General features: G+C 45.8%; 20 non-coding genes and 2 pseudogenes across 20 annotated transcripts; all 22 read left to right on the forward strand.

The window, feature by feature from the left end:
* The first annotated feature begins 381 nt into the window (after positions 1-381).
* On the forward strand, positions 382-572 carry LOC141181359 (U2 spliceosomal RNA). Its single transcript, XR_012256943.1, has one exon. It is a non-coding gene; the product is annotated as a U2 spliceosomal RNA (small nuclear RNA).
* A 1,121-nt stretch (positions 573-1,693) lies between these two features.
* LOC141181360 (U2 spliceosomal RNA) lies at positions 1,694-1,884 on the forward strand. Its single transcript, XR_012256944.1, has one exon. It is a non-coding gene; the product is annotated as a U2 spliceosomal RNA (small nuclear RNA).
* A 1,116-nt stretch (positions 1,885-3,000) lies between these two features.
* On the forward strand, positions 3,001-3,191 carry LOC141181361 (U2 spliceosomal RNA). The gene has a single exon (XR_012256945.1). It is a non-coding gene; the product is annotated as a U2 spliceosomal RNA (small nuclear RNA).
* A 1,115-nt stretch (positions 3,192-4,306) lies between these two features.
* Positions 4,307-4,497, forward strand: LOC141181775 (U2 spliceosomal RNA). The gene has a single exon (XR_012257320.1). It is a non-coding gene; the product is annotated as a U2 spliceosomal RNA (small nuclear RNA).
* Positions 4,498-5,614: 1,117 nt separating this feature from the next.
* Positions 5,615-5,805, forward strand: LOC141181363 (U2 spliceosomal RNA). The gene has a single exon (XR_012256947.1). It is a non-coding gene; the product is annotated as a U2 spliceosomal RNA (small nuclear RNA).
* Positions 5,806-6,925: 1,120 nt separating this feature from the next.
* On the forward strand, positions 6,926-7,116 carry LOC141181519 (U2 spliceosomal RNA). The gene has a single exon (XR_012257088.1). It is a non-coding gene; the product is annotated as a U2 spliceosomal RNA (small nuclear RNA).
* Positions 7,117-8,236: 1,120 nt separating this feature from the next.
* LOC141181364 (U2 spliceosomal RNA) lies at positions 8,237-8,427 on the forward strand. The gene has a single exon (XR_012256948.1). It is a non-coding gene; the product is annotated as a U2 spliceosomal RNA (small nuclear RNA).
* Positions 8,428-9,542: 1,115 nt separating this feature from the next.
* On the forward strand, positions 9,543-9,658 carry LOC141182103 (U2 spliceosomal RNA; annotated as a pseudogene).
* A 524-nt stretch (positions 9,659-10,182) lies between these two features.
* On the forward strand, positions 10,183-10,365 carry LOC141181903 (U2 spliceosomal RNA). Its single transcript, XR_012257433.1, has one exon. It is a non-coding gene; the product is annotated as a U2 spliceosomal RNA (small nuclear RNA).
* Positions 10,366-11,481: 1,116 nt separating this feature from the next.
* LOC141181574 (U2 spliceosomal RNA) lies at positions 11,482-11,672 on the forward strand. The gene has a single exon (XR_012257138.1). It is a non-coding gene; the product is annotated as a U2 spliceosomal RNA (small nuclear RNA).
* A 1,117-nt stretch (positions 11,673-12,789) lies between these two features.
* LOC141181366 (U2 spliceosomal RNA) lies at positions 12,790-12,980 on the forward strand. The gene has a single exon (XR_012256949.1). It is a non-coding gene; the product is annotated as a U2 spliceosomal RNA (small nuclear RNA).
* Positions 12,981-14,095: 1,115 nt separating this feature from the next.
* On the forward strand, positions 14,096-14,286 carry LOC141181367 (U2 spliceosomal RNA). The gene has a single exon (XR_012256950.1). It is a non-coding gene; the product is annotated as a U2 spliceosomal RNA (small nuclear RNA).
* Positions 14,287-15,398: 1,112 nt separating this feature from the next.
* On the forward strand, positions 15,399-15,589 carry LOC141181368 (U2 spliceosomal RNA). The gene has a single exon (XR_012256951.1). It is a non-coding gene; the product is annotated as a U2 spliceosomal RNA (small nuclear RNA).
* Positions 15,590-16,706: 1,117 nt separating this feature from the next.
* Positions 16,707-16,897, forward strand: LOC141181369 (U2 spliceosomal RNA). The gene has a single exon (XR_012256952.1). It is a non-coding gene; the product is annotated as a U2 spliceosomal RNA (small nuclear RNA).
* A 1,114-nt stretch (positions 16,898-18,011) lies between these two features.
* LOC141181370 (U2 spliceosomal RNA) lies at positions 18,012-18,202 on the forward strand. Its single transcript, XR_012256953.1, has one exon. It is a non-coding gene; the product is annotated as a U2 spliceosomal RNA (small nuclear RNA).
* A 1,114-nt stretch (positions 18,203-19,316) lies between these two features.
* On the forward strand, positions 19,317-19,507 carry LOC141181371 (U2 spliceosomal RNA). The gene has a single exon (XR_012256954.1). It is a non-coding gene; the product is annotated as a U2 spliceosomal RNA (small nuclear RNA).
* Positions 19,508-20,623: 1,116 nt separating this feature from the next.
* On the forward strand, positions 20,624-20,814 carry LOC141181372 (U2 spliceosomal RNA). The gene has a single exon (XR_012256955.1). It is a non-coding gene; the product is annotated as a U2 spliceosomal RNA (small nuclear RNA).
* Positions 20,815-21,928: 1,114 nt separating this feature from the next.
* LOC141181373 (U2 spliceosomal RNA) lies at positions 21,929-22,119 on the forward strand. Its single transcript, XR_012256956.1, has one exon. It is a non-coding gene; the product is annotated as a U2 spliceosomal RNA (small nuclear RNA).
* Positions 22,120-23,233: 1,114 nt separating this feature from the next.
* On the forward strand, positions 23,234-23,424 carry LOC141181375 (U2 spliceosomal RNA). The gene has a single exon (XR_012256958.1). It is a non-coding gene; the product is annotated as a U2 spliceosomal RNA (small nuclear RNA).
* A 1,116-nt stretch (positions 23,425-24,540) lies between these two features.
* On the forward strand, positions 24,541-24,656 carry LOC141182104 (U2 spliceosomal RNA; annotated as a pseudogene).
* Positions 24,657-25,180: 524 nt separating this feature from the next.
* On the forward strand, positions 25,181-25,363 carry LOC141181899 (U2 spliceosomal RNA). The gene has a single exon (XR_012257430.1). It is a non-coding gene; the product is annotated as a U2 spliceosomal RNA (small nuclear RNA).
* A 1,110-nt stretch (positions 25,364-26,473) lies between these two features.
* On the forward strand, positions 26,474-26,664 carry LOC141181377 (U2 spliceosomal RNA). Its single transcript, XR_012256959.1, has one exon. It is a non-coding gene; the product is annotated as a U2 spliceosomal RNA (small nuclear RNA).
* The last annotated feature ends 822 nt before the right edge of the window (positions 26,665-27,486 follow it).

Here is a 27,486-nt window from a genome sequence, read left to right on the forward strand (position 1 = left end):
GCGCACAGCAGCAGCCACCTTCAGTCTGCTGCTGGACAGCCAGCAGCAGCAGCAGCAGGAGAGGTAATTAATCAGCAACCCTCCTGCTAAGGGTAGACAGCTGCTCGTTCCACCCCCCCCCGCCTTAATTGGTTCTCCTCCCTTCCAACGGTGTTGAGGCGGGTGGGAACAGCTGGGGGTTGAGGGTACTGTGCTAAAAGAGGTGGAGTTATGCAGATCTAAAACGCGTGGATTGCAGCAGCAGCAAGCCGAAAAGTGCAGGCATGTGAGGGATCTAGAGGTTGACAGCATGTCTTCTTAACGGGAGTCCAGGTGGCCATCTCCACAAATGGACTTTTCAGAATCCTTGGGTGGCACCGTAGTCGGAAACCAATTCTGGTTATCGCTTCTCGGCCTTTTGGCTAAGATCAAGTGTAGTATCTGTTCTTATCAGTTTAATATCTGATACGTCCCCTATCTGGGGACCATATATTAAATGGATTTTTAGAACAGGGAGATGGAAAAAGAGCTTGCTCTGTCCACTCCACGCATTGACCTGGTATTGCAGTATCTCCAGGACCGGTGCACCCCTTCTTTAATGCAGTTTCTAAAATCAGAAAGAATTGAATTCAATGCTTTTTGTTCATTTGGCTTGTTTGTCGGATTTTGGGATGGACTCTTTGGCTTTGCTTTTCTTCTCCTCATTGGATTTTTCATGTTAAAAGTTGCAGAAGCCAGATGACAAGCTCATTTTGGTTCAACTTCAGCAACTGTGCATTGCATTGCCATGTAATGTAATGCAATGCTATCTATCTAGCTCTCCCTCTATACTTCCTTTTGGATAAACAGACATATTAGGCAAGCATTTTGGAGCTTTCACCTAAATAACTACAGGTGGTGAGATAAGCTGCACAATATAATTGACCTTTCAGTATATTGTTGCACACACACCATCTATTTAGCAAATGCCCTTGTTATCAACAGCAGCCTTTTAAACTCACCTGAGCTAACAGGTATGTGAGCTGGTTACTCTGCTGCGCTTAAAATTTCTTTTTTGGTTTGCTACAATGCCTTTTCTGAAACGTTGTCTCCCTCTGCTGGAACACTGACTTCTTTCATTTAATGCCTGCAGACTATAAAAGAGAACCCAACCCAAAAAGTTTGGTTGATTAGTCTGTGGCATTCTTTTAAACTGTTGCTTATGGCGGTCTCTGTGAGCTTCTCAGTGACATTCAGCCATCCAGGTATCCCGCCTGCAGTAGACGGAATGGGGCAATGGAACGCTGGCTGCGCGTGTCATAATAGGCTCTGAGCCTTTATATACCTGCGCACAGCAGCAGCCACCTTCAGTCTGCTGCTGGACAGCCAGCAGCAGCAGCAGCAGCAGGAGAGGTAATTAATCAGCAACCCTCCTGCTAAGGGTAGACAGCTGCTCGTTCCACCCCCCCCCCCCCGCCTTAATTGGTTCTCCTCCCTTCCAACAGTGTTGAGGCGGGTGGGAACAGCCGGGGGTTGAGGGTACTGTGCTAAAAGAGGTGGAGTTATGCAGATCTAAAACGCGTGGATTGCAGCAGCAGCAAGCCGAAAAGTGCAGGCATGTGAGTGATCTAGAGGTTGACAGCATGTCTTCTTAACGGGAGTCCAGGTGGCCATCTCCACAAATGGACTTTTCAGAATCCTTGGGTGGCACCGTAGTCGGAAACCAATTCTGGTTATCGCTTCTCGGCCTTTTGGCTAAGATCAAGTGTAGTATCTGTTCTTATCAGTTTAATATCTGATACGTCCCCTATCTGGGGACCATATATTAAATGGATTTTTAGAACAGGGAGATGGAAAAAGAGCTTGCTCTGTCCACTCCACGCATTGACCTGGTATTGCAGTATCTCCAGGACCGGTGCACCCCTTCTTTAATGCAGTTTCTAAAATCAGAAAGAATTGAATTCAATGCTTTTTGTTCATTTGGCTTGTTTGTCGGATTTTGGGATGGACTCTTTGGCTTTGCTTTTCTTCTCCTCATTGGATTTTTCATGTTAAAAGTTGCAGAAGCCAGATGACAAGCTCATTTTGGTTCAACTTCAGCAACTGTGCATTGCATTGCCATGTAATGTAATGCAATGCTATCTATCTAGCTCTCCCTCTATACTTCCTTTTGGATAAACAGACATATTAGGCAAGCATTTTGGAGCTTTCACCTAAATAACTACAGGTGGTGAGATAAGCTGCACAATATAATTGACCTTTCAGTATATTGTTGCACACACACCATCTATTTAGCAAATGCCCTTGTTATCAACAGCAGCCTTTTAAACTCACCTGAGCTAACAGGTATGTGAGCTGGTTACTCTGCTGCGCTTAAAATTTCTTTTTTGGTTTGCTACAATGCCTTTTCTGAAACGTTGTCTCCCTCTGCTGGAACACTGACTTCTTTCATTTAATGCCTGCAGACTATAAAAGAGAAACCAACCCAAAAAGTTTGGTTGATTAGTCTGTGGCATTCTTTTAAACTGTTGCTTATGGCGGTCTCTGTGAGCTTCTCAGTGACATTCAGCCATCCAGGTATCCCGCCTGCAGTAGACGGAATGTGGCAATGGAACGCTGGCTGCGCGTGTCATAATAGGCTCTGAGCCTTTATATACCTGCGCACAGCAGCAGCCACCTTCAGTCTGCTGCTGGACAGCCAGCAGCAGCAGCAGCAGGAGAGGTAATTAATCAGCAACCCTCCTGCTAAGGGTAGACAGCTGCTCGTTCCACCCCCCCCCCCGCCTTAATTGGTTCTCCTCCCTTCCAACGGTGTTGAGGCGGGTGGGAACAGCCGGGGGTTGAGGGTACTGTGCTAAAAGAGGTGGAGTTATGCAGATCTAAAACGCGTGGATTGCAGCAGCAGCAAGCCGAAAAGTGCAGGCATGTGAGGGATCTAGAGGTTGACAGCATGTCTTCTTAACGGGAGTCCAGGTGGCCATCTCCACAAATGGACTTTTCAGAATCCTTGGGTGGCACCGTAGTCGGAAACCAATTCTGGTTATCGCTTCTCGGCCTTTTGGCTAAGATCAAGTGTAGTATCTGTTCTTATCAGTTTAATATCTGATACGTCCCCTATCTGGGGACCATATATTAAATGGATTTTTAGAACAGGGAGATGGAAAAAGAGCTTGCTCTGTCCACTCCACGCATTGACCTGGTATTGCAGTATCTCCAGGACCGGTGCACCCCTTCTTTAATGCAGTTTCTAAAATCAGAAAGAATTGAATTCAATGCTTTTTGTTCATTTGGCTTGTTTGTCGGATTTTGGGATGGACTCTTTGGCTTTGCTTTTCTTCTCCTCATTGGATTTTTCATGTTAAAAGTTGCAGAAGCCAGATGACAAGCTCATTTTGGTTCAACTTCAGCAACTGTGCATTGCATTGCCATGTAATGTAATGCAATGCTATCTATCTAGCTCTCCCTCTATACTTCCTTTTGGATAAACAGACATATTAGGCAAGCATTTTGGAGCTTTCACCTAAATAACTACAGGTGGTGAGATAAGCTGCACAATATAATTGACCTTTCAGTATATTGTTGCACACACACCATCTATTTAGCAAATGCCCTTGTTATCAACAGCAGCCTTTTAAACTCACCTGAGCTAACAGGTATGTGAGCTGGTTACTCTGCTGCGCTTAAAATTTCTTTTTTGGTTTGCTACAATGCCTTTTCTGAAACGTTGTCTCCCTCTGCTGGAACACTGACTTCTTTCATTTAATGCCTGCAGACTATAAAAGAGAAACCAACCCAAAAAGTTTGGTTGATTAGTCTGTGGCATTCTTTTAAACTGTTGCTTATGGCGGTCTCTGTGAGCTTCTCAGTGACATTCAGCCATCCAGGTATCCCGCCTGCAGTAGACGGAATGTGGCAATGGAACGCTGGCTGCGCGTGTCATAATAGGCTCTGAGCCTTTATATACCTGCGCACAGCAGCAGCCACCTTCAGTCTGCTGCTGGACAGCCAGCAGCAGCAGCAGCAGGAGAGGTAATTAATCAGCAACCCTCCTGCTAAGGGTAGACAGCTGCTCGTTCCACCCCCCCCCCGCCTTAATTGGTTCTCCTCCCTTCCAACGGTGTTGAGGCGGGTGGGAACAGCCGGGGGTTGAGGGTACTGTGCTAAAAGAGGTGGAGTTATGCAGATCTAAAACGCGTGGATTGCAGCAGCAGCAAGCCGAAAAGTGCAGGCATGTGAGGGATCTAGAGGTTGACAGCATGTCTTCTTAATGGGAGTCCAGGTGGCCATCTCCACAAATGGACTTTTCAGAATCCTTGGGTGGCACCGTAGTCGGAAACCAATTCTGGTTATCGCTTCTCGGCCTTTTGGCTAAGATCGAGTGTAGTATCTGTTCTTATCAGTTTAATATCTGATACGTCCCCTATCTGGGGACCATAGATTAAATGGATTTTTAGAACAGGGAGATGGAAAAAGAGCTTGCTCTGTCCACTCCACGCATTGACCTGGTATTGCAGTATCTCCAGGACCGGTGCACCCCTTCTTTAATGCAGTTTCTAAAATCAGAAAGAATTGAATTCAATGCTTTTTGTTCATTTGGCTTGTTTGTCGGATTTTGGGATGGACTCTTTGGCTTTGCTTTTCTTCTCCTCATTGGATTTTTCATGTTAAAAGTTGCAGAAGCCAGATGACAAGCTCATTTTGGTTCAACTTCAGCAACTGTGCATTGCATTGCCATGTAATGTAATGCAATGCTATCTATCTAGCTCTCCCTCTATACTTCCTTTTGGATAAACAGACATATTAGGCAAGCATTTTGGAGCTTTCACCTAAATAACTACAGGTGGTGAGATAAGCTGCACAATATAATTGACCTTTCAGTATATTGTTGCACACACACCATCTATTTAGCAAATGCCCTTGTTATCAACAGCAGCCTTTTAAACTCACCTGAGCTAACAGGTATGTGAGCTGGTTACTCTGCTGCGCTTAAAATTTCTTTTTTGGTTTGCTACAATGCCTTTTCTGAAACGTTGTCTCCCTCTGCTGGAACACTGACTTCTTTCATTTAATGCCTGCAGACTATAAAAGAGAAACCAACCCAAAAAGTTTGGTTGATTAGTCTGTGGCATTCTTTTAAACTGTTGCTTATGGCGGTCTCTGTGAGCTTCTCAGTGACATTCAGCCATCCAGGTATCCCGCCTGCAGTAGACGGAATGTGGCAATGGAACGCTGGCTGCGCGTGTCATAATAGGCTCTGAGCCTTTATATACCTGCGCACAGCAGCAGCCACCTTCAGTCTGCTGCTGGACAGCCAGCAGCAGCAGCAGCAGGAGAGGTAATTAATCAGCAACCCTCCTGCTAAGGGTAGACAGCTGCTCGTTCCACCCCCCCCCCCCGCCTTAATTGCTTCTCCTCCCTTCCAACGGTGTTGAGGCGGGTGGGAACAGCCGGGGGTTGAGGGTACTGTGCTAAAAGAGGTGGAGTTATGCAGATCTAAAACGCGTGGATTGCAGCAGCAGCAAGCCGAAAAGTGCAGGCATGTGAGGGATCTAGAGGTTGACAGCATGTCTTCTTAACGGGAGTCCAGGTGGCCATCTCCACAAATGGACTTTTCAGAATCCTTGGGTGGCACCGTAGTCGGAAACCAATTCTGGTTATCGCTTCTCGGCCTTTTGGCTAAGATCAAGTGTAGTATCTGTTCTTATCAGTTTAATATCTGATACGTCCCCTATCTGGGGACCATATATTAAATGGATTTTTAGAACAGGGAGATGGAAAAAGAGCTTGCTCTGTCCACTCCACGCATTGACCTGGTATTGCAGTATCTCCAGGACCGGTGCACCCCTTCTTTAATGCAGTTTCTAAAATCAGAAAGAATTGAATTCAATGCTTTTTGTTCATTTGGCTTGTTTGTCGGATTTTGGGATGGACTCTTTGGCTTTGCTTTTCTTCTCCTCATTGGATTTTTCATGTTAAAAGTTGCAGAAGCCAGATGACAAGCTCATTTTGGTTCAACTTCAGCAACTGTGCATTGCATTGCCATGTAATGTAATGCAATGCTATCTATCTAGCTCTCCCTCTATACTTCCTTTTGGATAAACAGACATATTAGGCAAGCATTTTGGAGCTTTCACCTAAATAACTACAGGTGGTGAGATAAGCTGCACAATATAATTGACCTTTCAGTATATTGTTGCACACACACCATCTATTTAGCAAATGCCCTTGTTATCAACAGCAGCCTTTTAAACTCACCTGAGCTAACAGGTATGTGAGCTGGTTACTCTGCTGCGCTTAAAATTTCTTTTTTGGTTTGCTACAATGCCTTTTCTGAAACGTTGTCTCCCTCTGCTGGAACACTGACTTCTTTCATTTAATGCCTGCAGACTATAAAAGAGAAACCAACCCAAAAAGTTTGGTTGATTAGTCTGTGGCATTCTTTTAAACTGTTGCTTATGGCGGTCTCTGTGAGCTTCTCAGTGACATTCAGCCAGCCAGGTATCCCGCCTGCAGTAGACGGAATGTGGCAATGGAACGCTGGCTGCGCGTGTCATAATAGGCTCTGAGCCTTTATATACCTGCGCACAGCAGCAGCCACCTTCAGTCTGCTGCTGGACAGCCAGCAGCAGCAGCAGCAGCAGGAGAGGTAATTAATCAGCAACCCTCCTGCTAAGGGTAGACAGCTGCTCGTTCCACCCCCCCCCCCCGCCTTAATTGGTTCTCCTCCCTTCCAACGGTGTTGAGGCGGGTGGGAACAGCCGGGGGTTGAGGGTACTGTGCTAAAAGAGGTGGAGTTATGCAGATCTAAAATGCGTGGATTGCAGCAGCAGCAAAACGAAAAGTGCAGGCATGTGAGGGATCTAGAGGTTGACAGCATGTCTTCTTAACGGGAGTCCAGGTGGCCATCTCCACAAATGGACTTTTCAGAATCCTTGGGTGGCACCGTAGTCGGAAACCAATTCTGGTTATCGCTTCTCGGCCTTTTGGCTAAGATCAAGTGTAGTATCTGTTCTTATCAGTTTAATATCTGATACGTCCCCTATCTGGGGACCATATATTAAATGGATTTTTAGAACAGGGAGATGGGAAAAGAGCTTGCTCTGTCCACTCCACGCATTGACCTGGTATTGCAGTATCTCCAGGACCGGTGCACCACTTCTTTAATGCAGTTTCTAAAATCAGAAAGAATTGAATTCAATGCTTTTTGTTCATTTGGCTTGTTTGTCGGATTTTGGGATGGACTCTTTGGCTTTGCTTTTCTTCTCCTCATTGGATTTTTCATGTTAAAAGTTGCAGAAGCCAGATGACAAGCTCATTTTGGTTCAACTTCAGCAACTGTGCAGTGCATTGCCATGTAATGTAATGCAATGCTATCTATCTAGCTCTCCCTCTATACTTCCTTTTGGATAAACAGACATATTAGGCAAGCATTTTGGAGCTTTCACCTAAATAACTACAGGTGGTGAGATAAGCTGCACAATATAATTGACCTTTCAGTATATTGTTGCACACACACCATCTATTTAGCAAATGCCCTTGTTATCAACAGCAGCCTTTTAAACTCACCTGAGCTAACAGGTATGTGAGCTGGTAACTCTGCTGCGCTTAAAATTTCTTTTTTGGTTTGCTACAATGCCTTTTCTGAAACGTTGTCTCCCTCTGCTGGAACACTGACTTCTTTCATTTAATGCCTGCAGACTATAAAAGAGAAACCAACCCAAAAAGTTTGGTTGATTAGTCTGTGGCATTCTTTTAAACTGTTGCTTATGGCGGTCTCTGTGAGCTTCTCAGTGACATTCAGCCATCCAGGTATCCCGCCTGCAGTAGACGGAATGTGGCAATGGAACGCTGGCTGCGCGTGTCATAATAGGCTCTGAGCCTTTATATACCTGCGCACAGCAGCAGCCACCTTCAGTCTGCTGCTGGACAGCCAGCAGCAGCAGCAGCAGGAGAGGTAATTAATCACAACCCTCCTGCTAAGGGTAGACAGCTGCTCGTTCCACCCCCCCCCCCCCCCCGCCTTAATTGGTTCTCCTCCCTTCCAACCGTGTTGAGGCGGGTGGGAACAGCCGGGGGTTGAGGGTACTGTGCTAAAAGAGGTGGAGTTATGCAGATCTAAAACGCGTGGATTGCAGCAGCAGCAAGCCAAAAAGTGCAGGCATGTGAGGGATCTAGAGGTTGACAGCATGTCTTCTTAACGGGAGTCCAGGTGGCCATCTCCACAAATGGACTTTTCAGAATCCTTGGGTGGCACCGTAGTCGGAAACCAATTCTGGTTATCGCTTCTCGGCCTTTTGGCTAAGATCAAGTGTAGTATCTGTTCTTATCAGTTTAATATCTGATACGTCCCCTATCTGGGGACCATATATTAAATGGATTTTTAGAACAGGGAGATGGAAAAAGAGCTTGCTCTGTCCACTCCACGCATTGACCTGGTATTGCAGTATCTCCAGGACCGGTGCACCCCTTCTTTAATGCAGTTTCTAAAATCAGAAAGAATTGAATTCAATGCTTTTTGTTCATTTGGCTTGTTTGTCGGATTTTGGGATGGACTCTTTGGCTTTGCTTTTCTTCTCCTCATTGGATTTTTCATGTTAAAAGTTGCAGAAGCCAGATGACAAGCTCATTTTGGTTCAACTTCAGCAACTGTGCATTGCATTGCCATGTAATGTAATGCAATGCTATCTATCTAGCTCTCCCTCTATACTTCCTTTTGGATAAACAGACATATTAGGCAAGCATTTTGCAGCTTTCACCTAAATAACTACAGGTGGTGAGATAAGCTGCACAATATAATTGACCTTTCAGTATATTGTTGCACACACACCATCTATTTAGCAAATGCCCTTGTTATCAACAGCAGCCTTTTAAACTCACCTGAGCTAACAGGTATGTGAGCTGGTTACTCTGCTGCGCTTAAAATTTCTTTTTTGGTTTGCTACAATGCCTTTTCTGAAACGTTGTCTCCCTCTGCTGGAACACTGACTTCTTTCATTTAATGCCTGCAGACTATAAAAGAGAAACCAACCCAAAAAGTTTGGTTGATTAGTCTGTGGCATTCTTTTAAACTGTTGCTTATGGCGGTCTCTGTGAGCTTCTCAGTGACATTCAGCCATCCAGGTATCCCGCCTGCAGTAGACGGAATGTGGCAATGGAACGCTGGCTGCGCGTGTCATAATAGGCTCTGAGCCTTTATATACCTGCGCACAGCAGCAGCCACCTTCAGTCTGCTGCTGGACAGCCAGCAGCAGCAGCAGCAGGAGAGGTAATTAATCAGCAACCCTCCTGCTAAGGGTAGACAGCTGCTCGTTCCACCCCCCCCCCGCCTTAATTGGTTCTCCTCCCTTCCAACGGTGTTGAGGCGGGTGGGAACAGCCGGGGGTTGAGGGTACTGTGCTAAAAGAGGTGGAGTTATGCAGATCTAAAACGCGTGGATTGCAGCAGCAGCAAGCCGAAAAGTGCAGGCATGTGAGGGATCTAGAGGTTGACAGCATGTCTTCTTAACGGGAGTCCAGGTGGCCATCTCCACAAATGGACTTTTCAGAATCCTTGGGTGGCACCGTAGTCGGAAACCAATTCTGGTTATCGCTTCTCGGCCTTTTGGCTAAGATCAAGTGTAGTATCTTTTGAAAAGGCAGTTTTGTCCTTGGGCTGCCCTAGTAAATTGATGCATATTACACACTGGTTTGGTGCACTTGTTAGTACGCCAGGTGGCTCATAGAGTTATCTGATGGAAAACATGGCCCTCCAGGATCGAAGTCACTAGGCTGGGTAAGTGTGAGGGCTTTGGAGCAATGTGCCCCAGGAGTAGGCGCCCTGGTGGGAGTCCAAGCTTACTGGGGCTGGGAACCCCAGAAAGACTTGGCTTCGTAGCACGCCGCACCTTTGCCAATCATACTTTCTGAGCAACCCCCCCTATTCCTGGCCTCCGGGCTAGGAAGGGGAATTTTTATAAACCCGGTCGGAGGTCCGGTCAGCTTTGGGCTGAGAAACCAACACAGGCTCCAGCTCCACTAGGGTGGCAGCCTAGATGGAAGCTGGGAGCACGAAAACGGCTCTTCTCCGGCTTCGGCTAGGGAGAGCATCGGAGATCCCTGACCCTCGCTGTGGCCTTCTGGCTCAGAGGGATGGGGATGGTTTATTGGGGACCCTCTCCTCCGGGAAGGGTCCACATGAATCCTCGCCTCGTGCGCTGTTTTGGTGTGACTTCGGTCACATTTTTCAGTGCCTTGGATGCAGCTTCAATCAAAAAAATCTGTTCTTATCAGTTTAATAACTGATACGTCCCCTATCTGGGGACCATATATTAAATGGATTTTTAGAACAGGGAGATGGAAAAAGAGCTTGCTCTGTCCACTCCACGCATTGACCTGGTATTGCAGTATCTCCAGGACCGGTGCACCCCTTCTTTAATGCAGTTTCTAAAATCAGAAAGAATTGAATTCAATGCTTTTTGTTCATTTGGCTTGTTTGTCGGATTTTGGGATGGACTCTTTGGCTTTGCTTTTCTTCTCCTCATTGGATTTTTCATGTTAAAAGTTGCAGAAGCCAGATGACAAGCTCATTTTGGTTCAACTTCAGCAACTGTGCATTGCATTGCCATGTAATGTAATGCAATGCTATCTATCTAGCTCTCCCTCTATACTTCCTTTTGGATAAACAGACATATTAGGCAAGCATTTTGGAGCTTTCACCTAAATAACTACAGGTGGTGAGATAAGCTGCACAATATAATTGACCTTTCAGTATATTGTTGCACACACACCATCTATTTAGCAAATGCCCTTGTTATCAACAGCAGCCTTTTAAACTCACCTGAGCTAACAGGTATGTGAGCTGGTTACTCTGCTGCGCTTAAAATTTCTTTTTTGGTTTGCTACAATGCCTTTTCTGAAACGTTGTCTCCCTCTGCTGGAACACTGACTTCTTTCATTTAATGCCTGCAGACTATAAAAGAGAAACCAACCCAAAAAGTTTGGTTGATTAGTCTGTGGCATTCTTTTAAACTGTTGCTTATGGCGGTCTCTGTGAGCTTCTCAGTGACATTCAGCCATCCAGGTATCCCGCCTGCAGTAGACGGAATGTGGCAATGGAACGCTGGCTGCGCGTGTCATAATAGGCTCTGAGCCTTTATACACCTGCGCACAGCAGCAGCCACCTTCAGTCTGCTGCTGGACAGCCAGCAGCAGCAGCAGCAGGAGAGGTAATTAATCACAACCCTCCTGCTAAGGGTAGACAGCTGCTCGTTCCACCCCCCCCCCCCGCCTTAATTGGTTCTCCTCCCTTCCAACGGTGTTGAGGCGGGTGGGAACAGCCGGGGGTTGAGGGTACTGTGCTAAAAGAGGTGGAGTTATGCAGATCTAAAACGCGTGGATTGCAGCAGCAGCAAGCCAAAAAGTGCAGGCATGTGAGGGATCTAGAGGTTGACAGCATGTCTTCTTAACGGGAGTCCAGGTGGCCATCTCCACAAATGGACTTTTCAGAATCCTTGGGTGGCACCGTAGTCGGAAACCAATTCTGGTTATCGCTTCTCGGCCTTTTGGCTAAGATCAAGTGTAGTATCTGTTCTTATCAGTTTAATATCTGATACGTCCTCTATCTGGGGACCATATATTAAATGGATTTTTAGAACAGGGAGATGGAAAAAGAGCTTGCTCTGTCCACTCCACGCATTGACCTGGTATTGCAGTATCTCCAGGACCGGTGCACCCCTTCTTTAATGCAGTTTCTAAAATCAGAAAGAATTGAATTCAATGCTTTTTGTTCATTTGGCTTGTTTGTCGGATTTTGGGATGGACTCTTTGGCTTTGCTTTTCTTCTCCTCATTGGATTTTTCATGTTAAAAGTTGCAGAAGCCAGATGACAAGCTCATTTTGGTTCAACTTCAGCAACTGTGCATTGCATTGCCATGTAATGTAATGCAATGCTATCTATCTAGCTCTCCCTCTATACTTCCTTTTGGATAAACAGACATATTAGGCAAGCATTTTGCAGCTTTCACCTAAATAACTACAGGTGGTGAGATAAGCTGCACAATATAATTGACCTTTCAGTATATTGTTGCACACACACCATCTATTTAGCAAATGCCCTTGTTATCAACAGCAGCCTTTTAAACTCACCTGAGCTAACAGGTATGTGAGCTGGTTACTCTGCTGCGCTTAAAATTTCTTTTTTGGTTTGCTACAATGCCTTTTCTGAAACGTTGTCTCCCTCTGCTGGAACACTGACTTCTTTCATTTAATGCCTGCAGACTATAAAAGAGAAACCAACCCAAAAAGTTTGGTTGATTAGTCTGTGGCATTCTTTTAAACTGTTGCTTATGGCGGTCTCTGTGAGCTTCTCAGTGACATTCAGCCATCCAGGTATCCCGCCTGCAGTAGACGGAATGTGGCAATGGAACGCTGGCTGCGCGTGTCATAATAGGCTCTGAGCCTTTATATACCTGCGCACAGCAGCAGCCACCTTCAGTCTGCTGCTGGACAGCCAGCAGCAGCAGCAGCAGGAGAGGTAATTAATCAGCAACCCTCCTGCTAAGGGTAGACAGCTGCTCGTTCCACCACCCCCCCCCGCCTTAATTGGTTCTCCTCCCTTCCAACGGTGTTGAGGCGGGTGGGAACAGCCGGGGGTTGAGGGTACTGTGCTAAAAGAGGTGGAGTTATGCAGATCTAAAACGCGTGGATTGCAGCAGCAGCAAGCCGAAAAGTGCAGGCATGTGAGGGATCTAGAGGTTGACAGCATGTCTTCTTAACGGGAGTCCAGGTGGCCATCTCCACAAATGGACTTTTCAGAATCCTTGGGTGGCACCGTAGTCGGAAACCAATTCTGGTTATCGCTTCTCGGCCTTTTGGCTAAGATCAAGTGTAGTATCTGTTCTTATCAGTTTAATATCTGATACGTCCCCTATCTGGGGACCATATATTAAATGGATTTTTAGAACAGGGAGATGGAAAAAGAGCTTGCTCTGTCCACTCCACGCATTGACCTGGTATTGCAGTATCTCCAGGACCGGTGCACCCCTTCTTTAATGCAGTTTCTAAAATCAGAAAGAATTGAATTCAATGCTTTTTGTTCATTTGGCTTGTTTGTCGGATTTTGGGATGGACTCTTTGGCTTTGCTTTTCTTCTCCTCATTGGATTTTTCATGTTAAAAGTTGCAGAAGCCAGATGACAAGCTCATTTTGGTTCAACTTCAGCAACTGTGCATTGCATTGCCATGTAATGTAATGCAATGCTATCTATCTAGCTCTCCCTCTATACTTCCTTTTGGATAAACAGACATATTAGGCAAGCATTTTGGAGCTTTCACCTAAATAACTACAGGTGGTGAGATAAGCTGCACAATATAATTGACCTTTCAGTATATTGTTGCACACACACCATCTATTTAGCAAATGCCCTTGTTATCAACAGCAGCCTTTTAAACTCACCTGAGCTAACAGGTATGTGAGCTGGTTACTCTGCTGCGCTTAAAATTTCTTTTTTGGTTTGCTACAATGCCTTTTCTGAAACGTTGTCTCCCTCTGCTGGAACACTGACTTCTTTCATTTAATGCCTGCAGACTATAAAAGAGAAACCAACCCAAAAAGTTTGGTTGATTAGTCTGTGGCATTCTTTTAAACTGTTGCTTATGACGGTCTCTGTGAGCTTCTCAGTGACATTCAGCCATCCAGGTATCCCGCCTGCAGTAGACGGAATGTGGCAATGGAACGCTGGCTGCGCGTGTCATAATAGGCTCTGAGCCTTTATATACCTGCGCACAGCAGCAGCCACCTTCAGTCTGCTGCTGGACAGCCAGCAGCAGCAGCAGCAGGAGAGGTAATTAATCAGCAACCCTCCTGCTAAGGGTAGACAGCTGCTCGTTCCACCCCCCCCCCGCCTTAATTGGTTCTCCTCCCTTCCAACGGTGTTGAGGCGGGTGGGAACAGCCGGGGGTTGAGGGTACTGTGCTAAAAGAGGTGGAGTTATGCAGATCTAAAACGCGTGGATTGCAGCAGCAGCAAGCCGAAAAGTGCAGGCATGTGAGGGATCTAGAGGTTGACAGCATGTCTTCTTAACGGGAGTCCAGGTGGCCATCTCCACAAATGGACTTTTCAGAATCCTTGGGTGGCACCGTAGTCGGAAACCAATTCTGGTTATCGCTTCTCGGCCTTTTGGCTAAGATCAAGTGTAGTATCTGTTCTTATCAGTTTAATATCTGATACGTCCCCTATCTGGGGACCATATATTAAATGGATTTTTAGAACAGGGAGATGGAAAAAGAGCTTGCTCTGTCCACTCCACGCATTGACCTGGTATTGCAGTATCTCCAGGACCGGTGCACCCCTTCTTTAATGCAGTTTCTAAAATCAGAAAGAATTGAATTCAATGCTTTTTGTTCATTTGGCTTGTTTGTCGGATTTTGGGATGGACTCTTTGGCTTTGCTTTTCTTCTCCTCATTGGATTTTTCATGTTAAAAGTTGCAGAAGCTAGATGACAAGCTCATTTTGGTTCAACTTCAGCAACTGTGCATTGCATTGCCATGTAATGTAAAGCAATGCTATCTATCTAGCTCTCCCTCTATACTTCCTTTTGGATAAACAGACATATTAGGCAAGCATATTGGAGCTTTCACCTAAATAACTACAGTTGGTGAGATAAGCTGCACAATATAATTGACCTTTCAGTATATTGTTGCACACACACCATCTATTTAGCAAATGCCCTTGTTATCAACAGCAGCCTTTTAAACTCACCTGAGCTAACAGGTATGTGAGCTGGTTACTCTGCTGCGCTTAAAATTTCTTTTTTGGTTTGCTACAATGCCTTTTCTGAAACGTTGTCTCCCTCTGCTGGAACACTGACTTCTTTCATTTAATGCCTGCAGACTATAAAAGAGAAACCAACCCAAAAAGTTTGGTTGATTAGTCTGTGGCATTCTTTTAAACTGTTGCTTATGGCGGTCTCTGTGAGCTTCTCAGTGACATTCAGCCATCCAGGTATCCCGCCTGCAGTAGACGGAATGTGGCAATGGAACGCTGGCTGCGCGTGTCATAATAGGCTCTGAGCCTTTATATACCTGCGCACAGCAGCAGCCACCTTCAGTCTGCTGCTGGACAGCCAGCAGCAGCAGCAGGAGAGGTAATTAATCAGCAACCCTCCTGCTAAGGGTAGACAGCTGCTCGTTCCACCCCCCCCCCGCCTTAATTGGTTCTCCTCCCTTCCAACGGTGTTGAGGCGGGTGGGAACAGCCGGGGGTTGAGGGTACTGTGCTAAAAGAGGTGGAGTTATGCAGATCTAAAACGCGTGGATTGCAGCAGCAGCAAGCCGAAAAGTGCAGGCATGTGAGGGATCTAGAGGTTGACAGCATGTCTTCTTAACGGGAGTCCAGGTGGCCATCTCCACAAATGGACTTTTCAGAATCCTTGGGTGGCACCGTAGTCGGAAACCAATTCTGGTTATCGCTTCTCGGCCTTTTGGCTAAGATCAAGTGTAGTATCTGTTCTTATCAGTTTAATATCTGATACGTCCCCTATCTGGGGACCATATATTAAATGGATTTTTAGAACAGGGAGATGGAAAAAGAGCTTGCTCTGTCCACTCCACGCATTGACCTGGTATTGCAGTATCTCCAGGACCGGTGCACCCCTTCTTTAATGCAGTTTCTAAAATCAGAAAGAATTGAATTCAATGCTTTTTGTTCATTTGGCTTGTTTGTCGGATTTTGGGATGGACTCTTTGGCTTTGCTTTTCTTCTCCTCATTGGATTTTTCATGTTAAAAGTTGCAGAAGCCAGATGACAAGCTCATTTTGGTTCAACTTCAGCAACTGTGCATTGCATTGCCATGTAATGTAATGCAATGCTATCTATCTAGCTCTCCCTCTATACTTCCTTTTGGATAAACAGACATATTAGGCAAGCATTTTGGAGCTTTCACCTAAATAACTACAGGTGGTGAGATAAGCTGCACAATATAATTGACCTTTCAGTATATTGTTGCACACACACCATCTATTTAGCAAATGCCCTTGTTATCAACAGCAGCCTTTTAAACTCACCTGAGCTAACAGGTATGTGAGCTGGTTACTCTGCTGCGCTTAAAATTTCTTTTTTGGTTTGCTACAATGCCTTTTCTGAAACGTTGTCTCCCTCTGCTGGAACACTGACTTCTTTCATTTAATGCCTGCAGACTATAAAAGAGAAACCAACCCAAAAAGTTTGGTTGATTAGTCTGTGGCATTCTTTTAAACTGTTGCTTATGGCGGTCTCTGTGAGCTTCTCAGTGACATTCAGCCATCCAGGTATCCCGCCTGCAGTAGACGGAATGTGGCAATGGAACGCTGGCTGCGCGTGTCATAATAGGCTCTGAGCCTTTATATACCTGCGCACAGCAGCAGCCACCTTCAGTCTGCTGCTGGACAGCCAGCAGCAGCAGCAGCAGCAGGAGAGGTAATTAATCAGCAACCCTCCTGCTAAGGGTAGACAGCTGCTCGTTCCACCCCCCCCCGCCTTAATTGGTTCTCCTCCCTTCCAACGGTGTTGAGGCGGGTGGGAACAGCCGGGGGTTGAGGGTACTGTGCTAAAAGAGGTGGAGTTATGCAGATCTAAAACGCGTGGATTGCAGCAGCAGCAAGCCGAAAAGTGCAGGCATGTGAGGGATCTAGAGGTTGACAGCATGTCTTCTTAACGGGAGTCCAGGTGGCCATCTCCACAAATGGACTTTTCAGAATCCTTGGGTGGCACCGTAGTCGGAAACCAATTCTGGTTATCGCTTCTCGGCCTTTTGGCTAAGATCAAGTGTAGTATCTGTTCTTATCAGTTTAATATCTGATACGTCCCCTATCTGGGGACCATATATTAAATGGATTTTTAGAACAGGGAGATGGAAAAAGAGCTTGCTCTGTCCACTCCACGCATTGACCTGGTATTGCAGTATCTCCAGGACCGGTGCACCCCTTCTTTAATGCAGTTTCTAAAATCAGAAAGAATTGAATTCAATGCTTTTTGTTCATTTGGCTTGTTTGTCGGATTTTGGGATGGACTCTTTGGCTTTGCTTTTCTTCTCCTCATTGGATTTTTCATGTTAAAAGTTGCAGAAGCCAGATGACAAGCTCATTTTGGTTCAACTTCAGCAACTGTGCATTGCATTGCCATGTAATGTAATGCAATGCTATCTATCTAGCTCTCCCTCTATACTTCCTTTTGGATAAACAGACATATTAGGCAAGCATTTTGGAGCTTTCACCTAAATAACTACAGGTGGTGAGATAAGCTGCACAATATAATTGACCTTTCAGTATATTGTTGCACACACACCATCTATTTAGCAAATGCCCTTGTTATCAACAGCAGCCTTTTAAACTCACCTGAGCTAACAGGTATGTGAGCTGGTTACTCTGCTGCGCTTAAAATTTCTTTTTTGGTTTGCTACAATGCCTTTTCTGAAACGTTGTCTCCCTCTGCTGGAACACTGACTTCTTTCATTTAATGCCTGCAGACTATAAAAGAGAAACCAACCCAAAAAGTTTGGTTGATTAGTCTGTGGCATTCTTTTAAACTGTTGCTTATGGCGGTCTCTGTGAGCTTCTCAGTGACATTCAGCCATCCAGGAATCCCGCCTGCAGTAGACGGAATGTGGCAATGGAACGCTGGCTGCGCGTGTCATAATAGGCTCTGAGCCTTTATATACCTGCGCACAGCAGCAGCCACCTTCAGTCTGCTGCTGGACAGCCAGCAGCAGCAGCAGGAGAGGTAATTAATCAGCAACCCTCCTGCTAAGGGTAGACAGCTGCTCGTTCCACCCCCCCCCCCCGCCTTAATTGGTTCTCCTCCCTTCCAACGGTGCTGAGGCGGGTGGGAACAGCCGGGGGTTGAGGGTACTGTGCTAAAAGAGGTGGAGTTATGCAGATCTAAAACGCGTGGATTGCAGCAGCAGCAAGCCGAAAAGTGCAGGCATGTGAGGGATCTAGAGGTTGACAGCATGTCTTCTTAACGGGAGTCCAGGTGGCCATCTCCACAAATGGACTTTTCAGAATCCTTGGGTGGCACCGTAGTCGGAAACCAATTCTGGTTATCGCTTCTCGGCCTTTTGGCTAAGATCAAGTGTAGTATCTGTTCTTATCAGTTTAATATCTGATACGTCCCCTATCTGGGGACCATATATTAAATGGATTTTTAGAACAGGGAGATGGAAAAAGAGCTTGCTCTGTCCACTCCACGCATTGACCTGGTATTGCAGTATCTCCAGGACCGGTGCACCCCTTCTTTAATGCAGTTTCTAAAATCAGAAAGAATTGAATTCAATGCTTTTTGTTCATTTGGCTTGTTTGTCGGATTTTGGGATGGACTCTTTGGCTTTGCTTTTCTTCTCCTCATTGGATTTTTCATGTTAAAAGTTGCAGAAGCCAGATGACAAGCTCATTTTGGTTCAACTTCAGCAACTGTGCATTGCATTGCCATGTAATGTAATGCAATGCTATCTATCTAGCTCTCCCTCTATACTTCCTTTTGGATAAACAGACATATTAGGCAAGCATTTTGGAGCTTTCACCTAAATAACTACAGGTGGTGAGATAAGCTGCACAATATAATTGACCTTTCAGTATATTGTTGCACACACACCATCTATTTAGCAAATGCCCTTGTTATCAACAGCAGCCTTTTAAACTCACCTGAGCTAACAGGTATGTGAGCTGGTTACTCTGCTGCGCTTAAAATTTCTTTTTTGGTTTGCTACAATGCCTTTTCTGAAACGTTGTCTCCCTCTGCTGGAACACTGACTTCTTTCATTTAATGCCTGCAGACTATAAAAGAGAAACCAACCCAAAAAGTTTGGTTGATTAGTCTGTGGCATTCTTTTAAACTGTTGCTTATGGCGGTCTCTGTGAGCTTCTCAGTGACATTCAGCCATCCAGGTATCCCGCCTGCAGTAGACGGAATGTGGCAATGGAACGCTGGCTGCGCGTGTCATAATAGGCTCTGAGCCTTTATATACCTGCGCACAGCAGCAGCCACCTTCAGTCTGCTGCTGGACAGCCAGCAGCAGCAGCAGCAGGAGAGGTAATTAATCACAACCCTCCTGCTAAGGGTAGACAGCTGCTCGTTCCACCCCCCCCCCGCCTTAATTGGTTCTCCTCCCTTCCAACGGTGTTGAGGCGGGTGGGAACAGCCGGGGGTTGAGGGTACTGTGCTAAAAGAGGTGGAGTTATGCAGATCTAAAACGCGTGGATTGCAGCAGCAGCAAGCCGAAAAGTGCAGGCATGTGAGGGATCTAGAGGTTGACAGCATGTCTTCTTAACGGGAGTCCAGGTGGCCATCTCCACAAATGGACTTTTCAGAATCCTTGGGTGGCACCGTAGTCGGAAACCAATTCTGGTTATCGCTTCTCGGCCTTTTGGCTAAGATCAAGTGTAGTATCTGTTCTTATCAGTTTAATATCTGATACGTCCCCTATCTGGGGACCATATATTAAATGGATTTTTAGAACAGGGAGATGGAAAAAGAGCTTGCTCTGTCCACTCCACGCATTGACCTGGTATTGCAGTATCTCCAGGACCGGTGCACCCCTTCTTTAATGCAGTTTCTAAAATCAGAAAGAATTGAATTCAATGCTTTTTGTTCATTTGGCTTGTTTGTCGGATTTTGGGATGGACTCTTTGGCTTTGCTTTTCTTCTCCTCATTGGATTTTTCATGTTAAAAGTTGCAGAAGCCAGATGACAAGCTCATTTTGGTACAACTTCAGCAACTGTGCATTGCATTGCCATGTAATGTAATGCAATGCTATCTATCTAGCTCTCCCTCTATACTTCCTTTTGGATAAACAGACATATTAGGCAAGCATTTTGGAGCTTTCACCTAAATAACTACAGGTGGTGAGATAAGCTGCACAATATAATTGACCTTTCAGTATATTGTTGCACACACACCATCTATTTAGCAAATGCCCTTGTTATCAACAGCAGCCTTTTAAACTCACCTGAGCTAACAGGTATGTGAGCTGGTTACTCTGCTGCGCTTAAAATTTCTTTTTTGGTTTGCTACAATGCCTTTTCTGAAACGTTGTCTCCCTCTGCTGGAACACTGACTTCTTTCATTTAATGCCTGCAGACTATAAAAGAGAAACCAACCCAAAAAGTTTGGTTGATTAGTCTGTGGCATTCTTTTAAACTGTTGCTTATGGCGGTCTCTGTGAGCTTCTCAGTGACATTCAGCCATCCAGGTATCCCGCCTGCAGTAGACGGAATGTGGCAATGGAACGCTGGCTGCGCGTGTCATAATAGGCTCTGAGCCTTTATATACCTGCGCACAGCAGCAGCCACCTTCAGTCTGCTGCTGGACAGCCAGCAGCAGCAGCAGCAGGAGAGGTAATTAATCAGCAACCCTCCTGCTAAGGGTAGACAGCTGCTCGTTCCACCCCCCCCCCCGCCTTAATTGGTTCTCCTCCCTTCCAACGGTGTTGAGGCGGGTGGGAACAGCCGGGGGTTGAGGGTACTGTGCTAAAAGAGGTGGAGTTATGCAGATCTAAAACGCGTGGATTGCAGCAGCAGCAAGCCGAAAAGTGCAGGCATGTGAGGGATCTAGAGGTTGACAGCATGTCTTCTTAACGGGAGTCCAGGTGGCCATCTCCACAAATGGACTTTTCAGAATCCTTGGGTGGCACCGTAGTCGGAAACCAATTCTGGTTATCGCTTCTCGGCCTTTTGGCTAAGATCAAGTGTAGTATCTGTTCTTATCAGTTTAATATCTGATACGTCCCCTATCTGGGGACCATATATTAAATGGATTTTTAGAACAGGGAGATGGAAAAAGAGCTTGCTCTGTCCACTCCACGCATTGACCTGGTATTGCAGTATCTCCAGGACCGGTGCACCCCTTCTTTAATGCAGTTTCTAAAATCAGAAAGAATTGAATTCAATGCTTTTTGTTCATTTGGCTTGTTTGTCGGATTTTGGGATGGACTCTTTGGCTTTGCTTTTCTTCTCCTCATTGGATTTTTCATGTTAAAAGTTGCAGAAGCCAGATGACAAGCTCATTTTGGTTCAACTTCAGCAACTGTGCATTGCATTGCCATGTAATGTAATGCAATGCTATCTATCTAGCTCTCCCTCTATACTTCCTTTTGGATAAACAGACATATTAGGCAAGCATTTTGGAGCTTTCACCTAAATAACTACAGGTGGTGAGATAAGCTGCACAATATAATTGACCTTTCAGTATATTGTTGCACACACACCATCTATTTAGCAAATGCCCTTGTTATCAACAGCAGCCTTTTAAACTCACCTGAGCTAACAGGTATGTGAGCTGGTTACTCTGCTGCGCTTAAAATTTCTTTTTTGGTTTGCTACAATGCCTTTTCTGAAACGTTGTCTCCCTCTGCTGGAACACTGACTTCTTTCATTTAATGCCTGCAGACTATAAAAGAGAAACCAACCCAAAAAGTTTGGTTGATTAGTCTGTGGCATTCTTTTAAACTGTTGCTTATGGCGGTCTCTGTGAGCTTCTCAGTGACATTCAGCCATCCAGGAATCCCGCCTGCAGTAGACGGAATGTGGCAATGGAACGCTGGCTGCGCGTGTCATAATAGGCTCTGAGCCTTTATATACCTGCGCACAGCAGCAGCCACCTTCAGTCTGCTGCTGGACAGCCAGCAGCAGCAGCAGGAGAGGTAATTAATCAGCAACCCTCCTGCTAAGGGTAGACAGCTGCTCGTTCCACCCCCCCCCCCCGCCTTAATTGGTTCTCCTCCCTTCCAACGGTGCTGAGGCGGGTGGGAACAGCCGGGGGTTGAGGGTACTGTGCTAAAAGAGGTGGAGTTATGCAGATCTAAAACGCGTGGATTGCAGCAGCAGCAAGCCGAAAAGTGCAGGCATGTGAGGGATCTAGAGGTTGACAGCATGTCTTCTTAACGGGAGTCCAGGTGGCCATCTCCACAAATGGACTTTTCAGAATCCTTGGGTGGCACCGTAGTCGGAAACCAATTCTGGTTATCGCTTCTCGGCCTTTTGGCTAAGATCAAGTGTAGTATCTGTTCTTATCAGTTTAATATCTGATACGTCCCCTATCTGGGGACCATATATTAAATGGATTTTTAGAACAGGGAGATGGAAAAAGAGCTTGCTCTGTCCACTCCACGCATTGACCTGGTATTGCAGTATCTCCAGGACCGGTGCACCCCTTCTTTAATGCAGTTTCTAAAATCAGAAAGAATTGAATTCAATGCTTTTTGTTCATTTGGCTTGTTTGTCGGATTTTGGGATGGACTCTTTGGCTTTGCTTTTCTTCTCCTCATTGGATTTTTCATGTTAAAAGTTGCAGAAGCCAGATGACAAGCTCATTTTGGTTCAACTTCAGCAACTGTGCATTGCATTGCCATGTAATGTAATGCAATGCTATCTATCTAGCTCTCCCTCTATACTTCCTTTTGGATAAACAGACATATTAGGCAAGCATTTTGGAGCTTTCACCTAAATAACTACAGGTGGTGAGATAAGCTGCACAATATAATTGACCTTTCAGTATATTGTTGCACACACACCATCTATTTAGCAAATGCCCTTGTTATCAACAGCAGCCTTTTAAACTCACCTGAGCTAACAGGTATGTGAGCTGGTTACTCTGCTGCGCTTAAAATTTCTTTTTTGGTTTGCTACAATGCCTTTTCTGAAACGTTGTCTCCCTCTGCTGGAACACTGACTTCTTTCATTTAATGCCTGCAGACTATAAAAGAGAAACCAACCCAAAAAGTTTGGTTGATTAGTCTGTGGCATTCTTTTAAACTGTTGCTTATGGCGGTCTCTGTGAGCTTCTCAGTGACATTCAGCCATCCAGGTATCCCGCCTGCAGTAGACGGAATGTGGCAATGGAACGCTGGCTGCGCGTGTCATAATAGGCTCTGAGCCTTTATATACCTGCGCACAGCAGCAGCCACCTTCAGTCTGCTGCTGGACAGCCAGCAGCAGCAGCAGCAGGAGAGGTAATTAATCACAACCCTCCTGCTAAGGGTAGACAGCTGCTCGTTCCACCCCCCCCCCGCCTTAATTGGTTCTCCTCCCTTCCAACGGTGTTGAGGCGGGTGGGAACAGCCGGGGGTTGAGGGTACTGTGCTAAAAGAGGTGGAGTTATGCAGATCTAAAACGCGTGGATTGCAGCAGCAGCAAGCCGAAAAGTGCAGGCATGTGAGGGATCTAGAGGTTGACAGCATGTCTTCTTAACGGGAGTCCAGGTGGCCATCTCCACAAATGGACTTTTCAGAATCCTTGGGTGGCACCGTAGTCGGAAACCAATTCTGGTTATCGCTTCTCGGCCTTTTGGCTAAGATCAAGTGTAGTATCTGTTCTTATCAGTTTAATATCTGATACGTCCCCTATCTGGGGACCATATATTAAATGGATTTTTAGAACAGGGAGATGGAAAAAGAGCTTGCTCTGTCCACTCCACGCATTGACCTGGTATTGCAGTATCTCCAGGACCGGTGCACCCCTTCTTTAATGCAGTTTCTAAAATCAGAAAGAATTGAATTCAATGCTTTTTGTTCATTTGGCTTGTTTGTCGGATTTTGGGATGGACTCTTTGGCTTTGCTTTTCTTCTCCTCATTGGATTTTTCATGTTAAAAGTTGCAGAAGCCAGATGACAAGCTCATTTTGGTTCAACTTCAGCAACTGTGCATTGCATTGCCATGTAATGTAATGCAATGCTATCTATCTAGCTCTCCCTCTATACTTCCTTTTGGATAAACAGACATATTAGGCAAGCATTTTGCAGCTTTCACCTAAATAACTACAGGTGGTGAGATAAGCTGCACAATATAATTGACCTTTCAGTATATTGTTGCACACACACCATCTATTTAGCAAATGCCCTTGTTATCAACAGCAGCCTTTTAAACTCACCTGAGCTAACAGGTATGTGAGCTGGTTACTCTGCTGCGCTTAAAATTTCTTTTTTGGTTTGCTACAATGCCTTTTCTGAAACGTTGTCTCCCTCTGCTGGAACACTGACTTCTTTCATTTAATGCCTGCAGACTATAAAAGAGAAACCAACCCAAAAAGTTTGGTTGATTAGTCTGTGGCATTCTTTTAAACTGTTGCTTATGGCGGTCTCTGTGAGCTTCTCAGTGACATTCAGCCATCCAGGTATCCCGCCTGCAGTAGACGGAATGTGGCAATGGAACGCTGGCTGCGCGTGTCATAATAGGCTCTGAGCCTTTATATACCTGCGCACAGCAGCAGCCACCTTCAGTCTGCTGCTGGACAGCCAGCAGCAGCAGCAGCAGGAGAGGTAATTAATCAGCAACCCTCCTGCTAAGGGTAGACAGCTGCTCGTTCCACCCCCCCCCCCGCCTTAATTGGTTCTCCTCCCTTCCAACGGTGTTGAGGCGGGTGGGAACAGCCGGGGGTTGAGGGTACTGTGCTAAAAGAGGTGGAGTTATGCAGATCTAAAACGCGTGGATTGCAGCAGCAGCAAGCCGAAAAGTGCAGGCATGTGAGGGATCTAGAGGTTGACAGCATGTCTTCTTAACGGGAGTCCAGGTGGCCATCTCCACAAATGGACTTTTCAGAATCCTTGGGTGGCACCGTAGTCGGAAACCAATTCTGGTTATCGCTTCTCGGCCTTTTGGCTAAGATCAAGTGTAGTATCTTTTGAAAAGGCAGTTTTGTCCTTGGGCTGCCCTAGTAAATTGATGCATATTACACACTGGTTTGGTGCACTTGTTAGTACGCCAGGTGGCTCATAGAGTTATCTGATGGAAAACATGGCCCTCCAGGATCGAAGTCACTAGGCTGGGTAAGTGTGAGGGCTTTGGAGCAATGTGCCCCAGGAGTAGGCGCCCTGGTGGGAGTCCAAGCTTACTGGGGCTGGGAACCCCAGAAAGACTTGGCTTCGTAGCACGCCGCACCTTTGCCAATCATACTTTCTGAGCAACCCCCCCTATTCCTGGCCTCCGGGCTAGGAAGGGGAATTTTTATAAACCCGGTGGGAGGTCCGGTCAGCTTTGGGCTGAGAAACCAACACAGGCTCCAGCTCCACTAGGGTGGCAGCCTAGATGGAAGCTGGGAGCACGAAAACGGCTCTTCTCCGGCTTCGGTTAGGGAGAGCATCGGAGATCCCTGACCCTCGCTGTGGCCTTCTGGCTCAGAGGGATGGGGATGGTTTATTGGGGACCCTCTCCTCCGGGAAGGGTCCACATGAATCCTCGCCTCGTGCGCTGTTTTGGTGTGACTTCGGTCACATTTTTCAGTGCCTTGGATGCAGCTTCAATCAAAAAAATCTGTTCTTATCAGTTTAATATCTGATACGTCCCCTATCTGGGGACCATATATTAAATGGATTTTTAGAACAGGGAGATGGAAAAAGAGCTTGCTCTGTCCACTCCACGCATTGACCTGGTATTGCAGTATCTCCAGGACCGGTGCACCCCTTCTTTAATGCAGTTTCTAAAATCAGAAAGAATTGAATTCAATGCTTTTTGTTCATTTGGCTTGTTTGTCGGATTTTGGGATGGACTCTTTGGCTTTGCTTTTCTTCTCCTCATTGGATTTTTCATGTTAAAAGTTGCAGAAGCCAGATGACAAGCTCATTTTGGTTCAACTTCAGCAACTGTGCATTGCATTGCCATGTAATGTAATGCAATGCTATCTATCTAGCTCTCCCTCTATACTTCCTTTTGGATAAACAGACATATTAGGCAAGCATTTTGGAGCTTTCACCTAAATAACTACAGGTGGTGAGATAAGCTGCACAATATAATTGACCTTTCAGTATATTGTTGCACACACACCATCTATTTAGCAAATGCCCTTGTTATCAACAGCAGCCTTTTAAACTCACCTGAGCTAACAGGTATGTGAGCTGGTTACTCTGCTGCGCTTAAAATTTCTTTTTTGGTTTGCTACAATGCCTTTTCTGAAACGTTGTCTCCCTCTGCTGGAACACTGACTTCTTTCATTTAATGCCTGCAGACTATAAAAGAGAAACCAACCCAAAAAGTTTGGTTGATTAGTCTGTGGCATTCTTTTAAACTGTTGCTTATGGCGGTCTCTGTGAGCTTCTCAGTGACATTCAGCCATCCAGGTATCCCGCCTGCAGTAGACGGAATGTGGCAATGGAACGCTGGCTGCGCGTGTCATAATAGGCTCTGAGCCTTTATATACCTGCGCACAGCAGCAGCCACCTTCAGTCTGCTGCTGGACAGCCAGCAGCAGCAGGAGAGGTAATTAATCACAACCCTCCTGCTAAGGGTAGACAGCTGCTCGTTCCACCCCCCCCCCCCGCCTTAATTGGTTCTCCTCCCTTCCAACGGTGTTGAGGCGGGTGGGAACAGCCGGGGGTTGAGGGTACTGTGCTAAAAGAGGTGGAGTTATGCAGATCTAAAACGCGTGGATTGCAGCAGCAGCAAGCCAAAAAGTGCAGGCATGTGAGGGATCTAGAGGTTGACAGCATGTCTTCTTAACGGGAGTCCAGGTGGCCATCTCCACAAATGGACTTTTCAGAATCCTTGGGTGGCACCGTAGTCGGAAACCAATTCTGGTTATCGCTTCTCGGCCTTTTGGCTAAGATCAAGTGTAGTATCTGTTCTTATCAGTTTAATATCTGATACGTCCCCTATCTGGGGACCATATATTAAATGGATTTTTAGAACAGGGAGATGGAAAAAGAGCTTGCTCTGTCCACTCCACGCATTGACCTGGTATTGCAGTATCTCCAGGACCGGTGCACCCCTTCTTTAATGCAGTTTCTAAAATCAGAAAGAATTGAATTCAATGCTTTTTGTTCATTTGGCTTGTTTGTCGGATTTTGGGATGGACTCTTTGGCTTTGCTTTTCTTCTCCTCATTGGATTTTTCATGTTAAAAGTTGCAGAAGCCAGATGACAAGCTCATTTTGGTTCAACTTCAGCAACTGTGCATTGCATTGCCATGTAATGTAATGCAATGCTATCTATCTAGCTCTCCCTCTATACTTCCTTTTGGATAAACAGACATATTAGGCAAGCATTTTGCAGCTTTCACCTAAATAACTACAGGTGGTGAGATAAGCTGCACAATATAATTGACCTTTCAGTATATTGTTGCACACACACCATCTATTTAGCAAATGCCCTTGTTATCAACAGCAGCCTTTTAAACTCACCTGAGCTAACAGGTATGTGAGCTGGTTACTCTGCTGCGCTTAAAATTTCTTTTTTGGTTTGCTACAATGCCTTTTCTGAAACGTTGTCTCCCTCTGCTGGAACACTGACTTCTTTCATTTAATGCCTGCAGACTATAAAAGAGAAACCAACCCAAAAAGTTTGGTTGATTAGTCTGTGGCATTCTTTTAAACTGTTGCTTATGGCGGTCTCTGTGAGCTTCTCAGTGACATTCAGCCATCCAGGTATCCCGCCTGCAGTAGACGGAATGTGGCAATGGAACGCTGGCTGCGCGTGTCATAATAGGCTCTGAGCCTTTATATACCTGCGCACAGCAGCAGCCACCTTCAGTCTGCTGCTGGACAGCCAGCAGCAGCAGCAGCAGGAGAGGTAATTAATCAGCAACCCTCCTGCTA

The sequence above is a fragment of the Phyllobates terribilis genome, unplaced genomic scaffold (assembly GCF_046119375.1).
Source record: "Phyllobates terribilis strain yellow unplaced genomic scaffold, ASM4611937v1 Scaffold_34__1_contigs__length_13252353, whole genome shotgun sequence".
Classification (NCBI taxonomy): Eukaryota; Metazoa; Chordata; class Amphibia; order Anura; family Dendrobatidae; genus Phyllobates; species Phyllobates terribilis.